Below are 13,514 nucleotides of genomic sequence, written 5' to 3' on the forward strand. Positions count from 1 at the left end.
AGATGGTTGGTAGTAATGTCCCATTCTCTCTTTCCCATATTTATATGCTTTATGTTAGCCCAAGTGACACGAGAGCCACCAAGAGCCCCTCCTCCTTGATGACACTCCAGCCAAAATTTTTGCTACTTGTGCAAATTAATTTCCCTCTGCGTAGCATCCACAGGTCTTTATGCAAGTTAAGGTAGAAGCAACTGTTTGCTGTTTCCATCTCATTTAGTCTGCTCTTTTCATTTCCCCGAAGCTCTGTCCTAAGCCATCAGTGACCCTTTTAGCAGGAGATAATGGTGCTATTACAGCTGCAATGACTGCTAATGACACTAATGCTGGCAATAGACACTGTTGGCATTGAGGTGGTTCAACAGCTGCTTCTAAAATGTAAAATTAAAAGCAAACATGTTAATCTGTTTGATTTATATCACCTTGGAAAGTATGCAGCAATGGGACCAAGTGGTTGGTGAAATCATGCTACTGTCAGGTGTTAGGAGAAGGAAAACACATTACTGTGCTCAGGCTCACTGGCCACGCGGTGCTCAGCCAGAGACACGCGTCCACAGCTTGGGCAGGGGGAGGAATAACATCTGCATTTTGCAGGAGACCTTGGGTGGTCGTTTTGGCTCAGCACAGGGCCAGAGTTTGAGCATTAGAAATTGTGTCTGTGAAAAAAAAAAAAAAAAAAAAAGCCTTTTCCCCTTCTCCCACAGAAAGGCAGGTTCCCTCTTTCACCTGCCCCTTCAAATTCCTGTTTGGGATTAAGCAGAGTAAAGGCTCAGTCTCTGCCATGTGCAGCTGGGAGCTCTGAGCATCTCAGCTTCTCTCTCTGGAGTTCTGTCCAAAATGGTGTCTTCGCCACCAAGAAACATTTCTGGTAAATCCCAGTGAAAATCGGGAGATAATCAGATATCTCCATTCTGCTGGTAAGTTTGCTCTTAAAAGGAGATAGATGGTGGGTCAGCAGTGGTCCACCAACTTTTATGGGTCTGATTTTGGCAACACATCTAGCTCTTGCTCTTTTCACCACATTATCCAATTTTTGAGTACCTTTGTGCTCAACTTTTCTGCCACCAATAGCGAGCTTGTACTTTTTTCTGCTTAAAGTATACTTTTTTTTTTCTTTTTTTTTTTTTTTTTTTTTTTTTTTTTTTTTGTCTGAAAAGGCACATTTTAAATGCTGGGAATGAGATCATCTTCAAACTTGACAGTGTTCCAACTTTTGAGATTTCAAGTGTTCAGGACCACTGAGTAGGAGACGTTTTCATCTGTTTGAACTCTCTTGCTTGTTTAACTTGGAATAAGGCTGATTCTCCACACACAGGACAAATCAGAGGGAAGCTCACTGAAATCAGCACAAGGCCTTGAGATTCGAACCAGGCCTTTGATTCCTTGAATAGTCAAAGCAATTCCATCCATCAACATTTAGGAGGTAGGAAGTGCCATATGCCCCTGTCACGGCTGTGAGTGTGAAGTATCATATGTTTGCTAAATGACTGTGATTGCAAAAAAGCTCGTGAGAAGCGCTAAATCTCTGATGAGCACACAGGGACAGGACCCATTTGCTCAAACGGATGCAAGACAAGGTTATCAGTTACATCCCCTGCCATGTAGGTCTCTCAGCCCCCTGCTAATAAATCCAAGTTGTGATGCTCAACTACGGCTAATAGCATTTCTGCACAATGTGTAACACTATCTCTGCCTCTCTTCCCCTCAAAAAAGATATTAGATGTACTTGGATGACCTAGTGGTATACTCATGGAGAGGGGCTCAGGTTTCAGCAAGACAGGAGTTCAGGGAATTCACTTACTGAGACCTTCTTACTACTGGGTAAAGGTGGGGAATTAGCAGTTGCATAGGATAAAACCTGGCATTTTACCCCAACTGAAGTAGGTTGCCAGAGCCAAGAGCAGAAGTCTTGTCTGACTCATGCTTCCTCCAGAGCAGGGACCTTGCACCCGGAATCTCAGACAGAGAGGACTCATCCTCAGAATTGCCCTCCAGATCCCCTTGGCAATCATTTGCCTGCAGTCATCAAGCACTGCTGGCTGCAGTTTCAACTGCTCCACGTTCAGTGGGCCTCAGTCAAGCAACTGCCTTGGAAAGGCTCCTGAGCAGGGTACTCCCCAGGTTAATCACATGCTGAGATTTGCCATTTAGGGCTTTCCCGCTTGCACTTTTGAATGTTACCTGAGCTCACCTGAACGCAAGTTTTATTGACAGAGGGGCTTTATAAGGAGAATCCTCCATCCACTATTGTCTCCCTTCTAAGCAGCTTCCCTCTCCCCTTCCCTGAGGCTTACACCACTGATGTCACAAAAGAATCTGCTTTCTTTTGCTTTGAAAGTGCCATGTTCTTAGCCTGATGCTTCTCTTACTCTTGGCTGACCAGATCCTGGAGGTAGCTTCAAAAAGCTCGTGGCATTCCTGCAGCATGCCGCAGCCGGGGCACGGCTGACTGTACCCGAGCGTTCAGGAATTCCTCTTGGCTCACTGTAGTTAGGGTACAGAAATAAGCCAGAAGATTTATTGGAAGGAAAAAAGATATCATGCTGGCTCAATGTTCAGCACAGGCCAATTTTTTTTTTCCAAAAGTTTCCTACTACGATTTTTTTCCCCTTCCAAAATATGATCACTTTGATTATTTATTGGAAAACGTATTTTCTTACCATAAATGGTCCTCTGGAATATGAAAAATGCTAGCAGTCATATAAATGGATATAAAACGGATACAAACTGCGGAAAGTTTTGTCTTAGAGGGAAAACTCCCATGTCAGCAGTGAACTGAGAGAGGGGGCCAACAGGGGAGCCCATTTCTCGATGGAAAAGCTTTTTCTACAGAAAAGTCTCCACTTACTCCTTCCAGGCTGGGCTTCCCCATGATTTTCATGTCATTGGGCAGTGATGAGCCAAGCACTCATCCATTGTTTCAGCTATGCATGGCTCCTGTGATCCCCCAGATCCTCAGGTCCACACTGGGCTCACTTGGCTGAAGGGTGGGAGCGGCTGGGTGGGCGTGGGCTGCTGCTGCTCTTCATGCTAAAGCACCTCCAGAGGTGACTCAAAACCACCTCCCTTCCTCACATCCCCCCCAAGCCTGAGCAGTTGCATCAGTGGGAACAAGGTTTAGGCAATCCCCAGTGTAGTGTAATTGAGTTTTACAGTCCACTGCCAGCACAATAAAATCTTTACTACTGTAGATGTCTCGCATTTTCAAACCCTGTCCTGAAAAAATAACAAGCCCACTACAGGGGAACTAGTTGACAATTACAAGTTTGTGCAAGTCTTAGTGAGAGCAAAGGTCAGGGCTGAAGCCAAGCAAGTTCTCAGCACCAGGAACCCCAAAATGCCACCCACATCCCCCTTGCTGCTCTGATGTCCTGTGCTCACTGCCACTGTCCTTCCCATGCCTGCATATGCATTGTCCCAGAGGAGCAGCAGGGATCCACACAGCAGTGACCACAGGACTCCTCTTCTCTGTGGGGTGAATTCAGTGCCTCTTGAAGCAAATGGCCCCAGTGCTCATCTGCACTGTGCCAGCAGGCTGCTGGAACACAGCCCAAATCACCCTGAGGGGTCTGCGCTCCCAAGAGCAGGTTTTGGGGGTGACCAGCATTCTTGGTGCTCCCTGTTTCCATGTGGTTTCCAGCTGCTTTGCTCCCAGGGATGTGTCCAAGCACATGTGCAGTGGCACAGGTGTGAGATGAAGGGCACAGAGGTGAACCTGGCACTGAGGAGGGGGATTAATTCTGGGAATACTTGCAAAGATTCCAGCAAAGGTACGTTGCCTTGGGGAGAGAAGGGGCTGCTGTAGCAAAGGGTGAGACTTTGGCTTATCTGGAGTCACACAATGAGAGATGCCTTTGCTTCAGAGGGGGCATTGTGCAAGCAGAGCAGGGGGATGCTCACTTTGATACAGGTAATCTGGGCTGCTTCCATAAACTAATCCAGGCAGCCCCTGGCTGGTGGCCATGTGAGCCACCCCCATTGCCCCACCGGCCACCAAGCTCAAGCAAGGGGCTCCTGCTGGACTGTGGACTTCACAATTTTCCAGGCTCTCTCAGGCCAGGGACATTATCCTGCTGCTTAGAGCACAAAGGATGGGTTTATAAAAGAGCGGGAGGTGTCCCAAAGCTCAGTGTATCCAAGCAGGTCTGACCCATCAGTTCCCATCAGCTCTGGGAAGAGAGGACTGTGAGCACAGGCACAGCCCTGGAGATGCAGCTCACTGGCAGAAGATGCAATTGGCAATTCCAGAGAGCCAGTAGCTTTCCTTAGAGAACAATGGAGGTTTCCAGGTGTGCTGCAGCTCTGAGAACAGTCTCCTGAGGCTCAAACCTTCTGGCCACCCCTCCTGAGTACATAATGCCTCTCACAGGGAAATGCTGACCTTTGGCAAGCCCAGCTCACCAGAGCCCACTGAATTTGCAAATTTGGCTGCACCTTGCTCAAGTCTCACTGGCCTCTGCAGGCTCAAACCTCTCCACAAGTGCAGCTGCCCAAGTAAGCCCAACCAAATTTAATGATCTCCAGAGTAAAGCTCCCAAAATCTTTCCCATCCACTTTGGGAAGAGCATATGCAAGGTTATAAATAGAGATGGAAAAAACAGCTATGCTTCTTTTAACCCTATGAAAATATTAGCAGCCAAATGGTTTTTGAGAAGGTAAAGAAGAAAATAGCACCTAAAAGCTGTTATTAGTTCCTAGAAACAGCTATTAGCAGACACAGCAGAACAAATTAGTTTGTTTATCAATGAGGAGAAGATTAAATCTGTGGCTATTAATGGCCCAAAAGTAATCCTTGGTGGAGATGGAGAAACATTAGAAGAGGTGATGACACCCTGCCAGAGGACAAGTACTGAGAACCAAAAGTAACAAATAACTTCCACTGAGTGGAGGAGCGCTGGAAAAGTAGCCTGATCAGCACCAATCTAAAAATACCCATTTTCAGCACTGATACCACATCTGTCCTTTGTGTCGTTGAGTCCACGAGAACAAACAGAGAAGATCTTGATCCAGTCCTCAGGAAACAGCCATGAGAGGGGCCATTGAGTCTGTCAGGGAGTTCTCTCCAGTGTCCGAAATTGTAGGCACTAAAGTCCCATAGTGCCACCACCATGGCTTCCACAGCAGGCGGCATCACAGGTACCCTTTGGACCTGGAGAAGCCTTTAGTGAAACAGAGCAGGGGATCACCCAGTCCTTGGTCATGGTGCTGGAAAGGATGGGCAGACACAGCTGAAAGTGCTGGGTGCTAAAACTGGGTGCTATAACCAGTCAAAGCAGCAAGAGGGTAAGGAGGGAAATGCCAAAAAACAAAGGAATGGTTTTTACTGGCTCAGACTGGATCTGTCCCAACTGTAAAGTGGTCTCATGGATTGAAAATAAATCATTGTGTCACATACATCCATGTTTTTTGCCACTGTACATTGATCTAAAATCCCATTTTTCTCCATGACTTCTGGAGGTGCTGCTTGCTCCTTCACCTTCACAGGGTGTACCTTGAGCTTCAGCACTTCAGGTTCCTCCAGCTGGGCTGGGACCTGAGACAGGAGCTGTGATTTTTTTCCTCCTTCGCCCTCACTCCTACAGCATCATCCATGTGGCATTTGGTGTTTTGCCGACTGGCACAGCTCTGTGCCAAAGCACCTTTCCCAGCACTGCATCTGGCACTGGAAAAAACCCAGCTCACCATTGCTCCTATGAGCTGTGGTGGCTCCCAGGCATCCATCTTCCTGGCACTGTCCTTCCTCACTCCCAGGGTGTTCCCTGGGGCCGGAGGTGCTGAGGACTCACAGAAGGGCTGCCCCTTTTCCTGCTTGTGGTCGGCCAGACCCACTGTGGAGTGCTCTGATCCCCCCTGCCAGGGAACGGGAACTCCCAGGTCTGATACCATTAATTATCACTGGGTAAGTGGATTGTTTTGAGCACTTAAAGCTACTTTAGGGATTTGGATGCACATCGGTAACTAGTCCATAGGCTTTCCTATGGGTTCCTAGACAAGGAGGTGTAAATCCTGCTGATAAGGCTTGTTAGTGATAGGGGGCTGGGCAGGGGAAGAAGGGGGGCTGTTTGGAGCCAGGCACAGGGATCTCCAGGGCCGGGAGGGTTAAGCCCACTGCTGCAGCCCCCTCCTGCTGCTGGAGAGCCCCTGGCTGGGGGGAGGCACTGGGGTGCTGCGGGCACCCGGGGTCAGGCTGATTTACAGCGGCAGAGGAACCGGGGCTGTTAATTCAAAGTTGCCGCTTATCGGTGTTTGGAAAGCAAGCTCCGATCTGTTGGTTAGCGATTTGGCCTTTGCTGTAAATAGAGGGGCCCCGTGCTTTGCTCTGACATTTTTGTCTTATTATCTTGTCTCAGCCTCCGAGGGAGGTGGGAGAGTTATTTAAGGCTGACCTTAGTGGAAGGAAAATGAACAACTCCCTCACCCCACCCTGTTTTTCTCTCACAGTCCTTGGTAACAACTGTTGCATTGAAATATCTGTGAGAGATACTTAATCCTCCACCATCCCTGAAAATATTTTGTAGATCAATTCACCCTGCTGTGCCCAGAGAAAATAATCACAAGACACCAAGTGGAACTAATGTCAGGAGCAAAAAAAAAAAAAAAAAAAGGATTTTGTGTCATTATTCCTCCAGAAAAATCAATGAGGATGGGCCTTGAATCCATCAGAGAATGGAGTTCACCATTTAGCCTGTTCAGTCTTGCATTGCTGTAGTTCAGATTTAATTCAAATCTTTGTTTGAAAAGCAGTTGCATCATTGCAAGTAACTAAAGACAAACCTCTGAACATAATATACAGAAACACATACAAAGTGGCTGGTTGGAGCTGGAGAGAGTATTTTGGATTTAGGAAAATTTAGATTGAGACACAAACCCTCTACAGCTCTGGAGCAGAGCATTCCGGGGATGCACAAGGACTTTGTATGGGTCCCATCATCCCTGTTGGGATGTGCATGGGGTTTGGGAGGTTTGCTGTGTACAGATGTAAACATGTGCATGTGCTACAGCTGCCCCTGAGTGATTCACACCTCACACAAGACGTTCAAAGCAAATTGGTTAAGAGACACAGGAAGAAATCCTCATCCATTTGGAGCACAGCACTTGCTAGACTGAAAAACATCTAATCTCCAAACGCTTGTTTTATTGACCTGTCACCGCCAGCCCCACCAGCTGCACAAGGAGAGTACTGCAAGGCTACCGTAGCACATCTGGGGTGCAGACACGTGGGGTTTTTCAATCCCTTACCTAATCTGTGCAAACCTCTATATTCAGTTAAAAACAACGGGAAAACCAGAACAAAACAAACAAAAAAAAAAAAAATTCACCACCCAAAACCCCCTCCTGATCAGTTTTCAAGGCTTTTCAGATAGTTTCTGCTTTCAGCTGTGCCAGAAAAACGTCAAAAGATCATCCCTCCACCTAGAAAACCTAGCATTCTTCCAAACACTGTAATGAACAAGTGTCGGAAAACTGACAACAAATTCCTTGCAGTGGAAAGTGCAGTACCCATTCTGGTCCCTGGGGAAAAAAACCAGGGGAAACTGATTTGAGCTGGATTAGCAGCACGAATGACAGCTCAGGTCAGGCGCAGCCTTATCCGAATCCGTTCCCCTCTCCGGGGAGGCGGTGCGTGTGTGCGCGCATACCTGCGGCTACAGGATTTGTAAATAATTGAGTTCTTCTGATCCCTACCACCACGGCACTAGAAGAAAGATTTGGTCCTGAGGGGGCTGACAGAGGTTCAAGCCCCAGATCTGCCACTTAGACACTTCTTCCCAAAGCTGTTTAGGCATGTAATTACTTTTCCGGCTCTGTGCCTGGTCTGAGTCTCTGATTCTCTGCCTCCTTTTATCTGTCAGCTTTTTACAGGGACAAGAGTACTCCTCTACCTCCCAAGCATGTAATGAAGATGAATTCATTACAGCTGTAACACTTTAACGAGCGCTGTGAAGATACAGGGTATCCTTACAAGTCCTAAATTAGGAAACTCCCTCTCAGAGCGCACTGGGGTGCCTGGATGCATGGCCCAGATCTGTGCTGGCAATATCCACCTCTGTGCTTGATTCTGGAAGGGATTTTAACAAGAGAAGGGGTCTGGCTTTCATGTAAAAGCCAAGCTTGCAGGAATTAGTTTCCTTTAAAATGAGGATAACTCCGGAGTAGGAAACACTTAAGTGATTGGGCATCTTCTGGTCTCTGGACTTGCATCCCAATTCCTGGGCACCCTGTACCCCACTTGGATGCAGCAGACACAGAAATAGTGAGAAATGCTGGGACAAAATGTGTTTGGTGAAGGCAAGTCCCCTGATGTTTTACTGTTTAAAAGAGACCTCCCAACTACTGTTTCATGCATAATTGTGCAATTGGTAATATCCTGCCAAAGAAAGGCTTAGATCATCTCGTCTGAAAAGCATTTTCCACCTCCAAATAAACATTTTGCCCTAGCGCAAGTTGCAGGTCTTCCACCATAAGGTGCCCCAGGCTGGATTTTCATACTGCCCACAGGCAAGGCAGCCGACCCAAATCTGGACAGCAGAAGGATTCAAGAGTCAAACTCAGGATGCTAGACCAGAAATATATTTTTTTATTTTTAATATCATGTGAGCAGCAGCACAATTCCAAAATGAAAAATAATTCTGTTCCATATTTCTTTACACAGAGAGACAGACAGACAGATCCACCCACAGCAGCAGCAGCAGCAACAACAGTGAGACCGCTCAGCGAGGCACTGAGACAGGCACACACCAGAGGGGTGGTGGGGCCTGGCTCTGAGGAAGGCTTTTCCCCCTTCGTCCTCCCTTGACATCCCAGGCTCCTTCTAGGGGAGGGTTTAACCTGGGCTGACCCTTTGGTTTTCCCCAGTCACTTTCTAGAGCTTGCAGTCACGTTTGGTGAGGTCTGGGGGAATGGTGTGAAGGATCCTATGACACACCCAAAGGACATGAGCTTGTGCTTAGCTCTAAGCAGCCACATAATCCTACAAATCTGCTCCACAGTCAGGAAAAGGGAAATTCATAACATCTTTTAGTGAAGGGTGTGACTGGGTAGATCCTCAAAGTCTTTTCTCTGAGTGATCTCGAGGCCAAGCTGTATGGAACTCTGAGTAACCTGGTCTAGAGGAAGGCTCCCTGCCCATGGTAGGGGGCTGGAACCCAAACCATTCAAGGTAACTCTACAAACCCAACCAGCCTTGTGCACAGTGCTTGAGGGATCGCTTAAGATAAAATTGAAAGCATGGGAAAAATCCAAGACAACTCAGGAAAAAGCCTAAAACCAGGAATACTGAAGGGCTGCAGGAAATCCCAACAATATCAGAGATTAGAGCAGGGGCTGTGGGCGCCTCTCTAGCCCACAGGAAGCCGATGGGTGATAGAGACCAAATGTTTCCCGATATGAGAGAGTGGATGAAAAGGGACTCAAGGATTCACTGCTTCTATTAATGGGACTGTTACGGGAAACAGCAATAATCTATACCAAGGCAACACCAGAACATCAGCTGCTCCAATGGGAAAATTGTGTTTTGAAAGGGTCTATCCAGTGACTTGAAATAAGCTTGTCTTTAGAAAAGGAATACCATCTAGTGGCCCAAAAAGGCAATAAGGGTGTGCAATGGCAATTAGAGAATCAGATGAATTTAGAAAAAGAAAGAAAAAATACGGAATTAAGGAGGGTGATTAACACATATAGTGCAGTGGTTCGCCCTGAAGCAAGGGAGAGCTCAAAAGGGACCTGATCATAGTAAATGCAAAGATAAAATTAGACATTTGCAAAAGCAGATTGGGATGCAAAAATTAAAAATAACTGCTGGAGTTCCAGAAAGTGGTGTAGAGAACTGAATCGGGAGCCATCACAGAAAGATGATTTCAAGGATGATATGGGCAAATGGGAAAAGAAAGAGAAGTTGAGAATAGCAACCTATCCCACAAAGACTCCAAATGCTGTCCCAGGGTAGATGGGTATAGCAGATCAAACTGTTGTAGCTGTTAAAATGGAAAAAAAATTTTACCAAGGCAGGTAGCTGCAGATATGAAGCCACTGAAAGGAAGCACAACAGTAGAGAAACTGATGATATTTAGAATTAATTGGGGATTAAGTGATAAATTGATTAGAGCGTGTGCTTCACCAGCTTTTATCATTGTACATCGGGCACCTCCTTGGTAAACCTTTAATGTTGCCACCATGGGAATTTAATCAAATTCCCCAGCTTGGTGGTAAGACAAGGATCTAATTAGCACAATCACTACCAGTCCATAAGTCCATCGAGGAAGATGGAGAGTATTTAGTAAACTGATAGGGGCCTGCTTGAATGTCGTGGACATGAGCAGCAGGACGTGATACCCTGTACCAACCAACCACCCCCAGTGGAGCACAGGTAGCTCCAAGGCCCCTGGCAGCCCCGAGGCTGAGTCAGGCTCCTTGGACAGCAGATGAGTTAGGAGAGATGGTGGCACAAATGCACCCCCACGATTCACACTAAGCTTCCATATGGCAAAATGCAGGGGAAGAAGCAATTGACAGAGTTGCTTTCACATTAAGAGACAAACAAGATACCTTTACTTGCATCCCACAGGGCCGAGCACCTGCCCTGCTGCACATGCTCGTGTGAGGAAAGGGTTTGAATGATGTTTTGGAGGACAAAGAAAAGAGATTGCCTTATGTGATGATATTTGGGGAACCACAACTACAGAAGAAGAGCTAGAAGAGAGATGCAGCTGAGTGTTAAAATTAATAGACCTAACAGTATTTAATGTCAACTTGAATATGGCACAATTAAAACAACCTCAAGTTAAATGCCTGGACTCTGAAACTGGTGAAACAAGAAGATGGATAAATGATAGAAAGGTTAAGCTTTCTGTGAAATAAATACTCCCACTAATCAATCCCAACTGTGAAGAGTGCTGGGAGAATTTAATTTCTCATGGCAGCATATCTATAGCTGTGCTAGTATCTTATGGCAGTGTATCCATCTTTGCTAATAGCAGCAGAGCGTTATGGAAATGACAGGAAAAGAATCAGGGAGGGAGCTGGAGCAAAGACCAAGACAGTGCTTTATCTGACATGAAAGAAGCTGCTTGAAAAGCTTCTGCACTCAAATTCTCAGTTAAGGGAAAGTTATTCATAACAAGAATTTCAACACGAGCTGATACTGTGGGAGCAGTGCTGTTACAGGGAAATAGAGGAGGAAAATGGATACCAGTAGCATATGAGTCCTCTCCAGTGGCTGGACCAAAATTTCCTTGGCTATGAGAAAACCTGGCTAGAGGCAGATGGAGTTTGAGGCTTTTTTCCTTGATGGTGCCGTTGTACCCCAGTCTGCTCTTACTCTGCTCTTACACACAAACGGAAGAAATGGATATTGATGTGGATATCCTTTGAATGGAAACAAGGAAGGAGCAGTGGCAAGCACATGGTGGGACACCTATGAAGAAAACAGGAGTTCTATTTTACAAGCATAGAGGGAGAGTGGGAATAAAATATATGTAAAGGTTGTTGAAGTAATATGAAGACTACAAGCAATACTGAGAAGTAATTTAGTGAGCAAGTAGATAAATTAACCCAGACTTTGTTTACTGCAGCTCCAGACAGGTGTCAGCTAAAAAAAGATGGGATGAATAGTGTGGCCAGTTGAATAAGAGCATCCTACACTTCTTTACATAGCTGATTATGACAGTCTAAGGTAATTGTCATAATGAGCTACATAAAAAGTGTAAGGTAATCTCAAAAGAGTGCAAAGAGTTTATACTTGGCCTCAAATGAAGTAAGAAACATAGGACATGAATAAAAACTGCATAAGGTGTGCAAAAGTGGATTAGTAAAAGAAAGTTGCCAACTCTGCTGCATTGGCTAAACTAAAGACTGAGACAAATAGTGCCAAGGGATCACCCCAATAAACGGTCACAAATCTGTATCTGTTTGCCACAATAAATACCTTTTCTGGGCAGGCTGAGGTTCTTCCACCTAAAAGGAATACAACTGCTGGAACTGTAGCAAGGCTGTTACAGAAAATTGTTCATAGGTGTGGAGCAGCACCTGAGACAGGATAAGATGAACAGAGGGGAGGTTGGGAAGGGGGTTTAAGAGAAGAATTTGAGTCTTATTTACTAGCCTGAGGAGTAAGCTAGGTGTATAAACCCTACCAGCTGGAATCACCCAGAATGGTAGAAAGAAATGAGTCAGACTATTAAAAATAATCTAAAGACAATTGTAGGTCAATATCCAAAGTTATGGGTTAAAAAGTTAACCTCGCTATCAGTAGCTTTAAAAGCAGTGATAGATTAGGGACTGGTTTACAACTCTACCATATTTTGTTTGGATAGCCTGTCTCTTAGTGGCCCTATGTCTAAGAGCCTAAAATATTATGGCAAGATAAAGAAGAAAGCAATGCTCTTGTAGAAGAAGCAGCATGAGAAAAATATGTAAAACGAGAGAGCAAGGATCCAATTCATATATAGTTTATGAAATAAGGAGCCAAGTAATGTATTTGAAAACAGACAAAAAGGAACAAGGCTTAGAGATAAAGTGAAAGGGGACCTATCAAGTTACCAATAAGATAAATACTCTAAGATATTAAATAGGTGAGGGTAATAGTAAATACAAATGGGTTCATGTTTTCAGATGTCTCCATAAGGGGCCAAAAAATTCTGGAATTTGTCACGAATTTGTGAAGAACAGAGACACTGAAAATGGCCCAAAGAGGGGCCTCTGGGACCTGTGCAGCCCCAGCCCCTGCACTCAGAGCTTGCCCCAGCTCAGCCTCGTGTCCCAAAAGCAAGGGAGTGCCACCCTCCTGGTGCACACCTTCCCCCAGCTGCAGCACATCTGTTTGTGTGCTTGCATTCTCATGGGGCTGAACTATGCTGCAAGTCTTGCTTATTTTCTGCTTTTGCAGGACAGATTTTACAGATTTTGCAGCAGACTTTACTACAGCTCCTCGAAAAAGCAGCAACTGACAGAGTCAAGGAGCAGCAGTGCAAACTCCAAGGCAAGGCAGAGGAGTTGAGGTCTCGTGCAGTTGCAAGGATTTCTAAATTGGCTTATCGCTCCATATTAATGAGTTTAGTCTTTTTTAAAACTGCATTAATTTTAGATATTTAAGAAGGCAGATAATGACTGTGAAGTGCTTTGGAGACCTAGAGATGATCCCCTTCAGACTTTACAGTTCTGGAGGCCAGATCAGAGAGCGAATGGCTCCACAGAGAGATTTCCTGCACGGTCCTGATCAGGAGCCTGGCATTCCTGCAGGGTTTGGAGCATCCTTGCTGCTTTCATGGGCAGCAAGCCAGGAGCTGGACACTACCAAAGGAGAGGAGAAACAGTATCCTGAAGACCAGCAAAGTGGCACTGCTCTTGTTAACAAGATCATACCCCATGCATTAACTATACAGACAAAATTTTTATAGTTTGCCTGTTTGTTTTATCTTCCTTTTTTTTTGTTTGTTTGGGGGTTTTTTTGTTTGTTTGTTTTTTTGGGTTTTTTAGTCTGTTTAACTGAAGTCACCAATAAGATTTTCATGGCTAGATAC

The sequence above is a fragment of the Passer domesticus genome, chromosome 6 (genome assembly GCF_036417665.1).
Source record: "Passer domesticus isolate bPasDom1 chromosome 6, bPasDom1.hap1, whole genome shotgun sequence".
NCBI classification, from domain to species: domain Eukaryota; kingdom Metazoa; phylum Chordata; class Aves; order Passeriformes; family Passeridae; genus Passer; species Passer domesticus.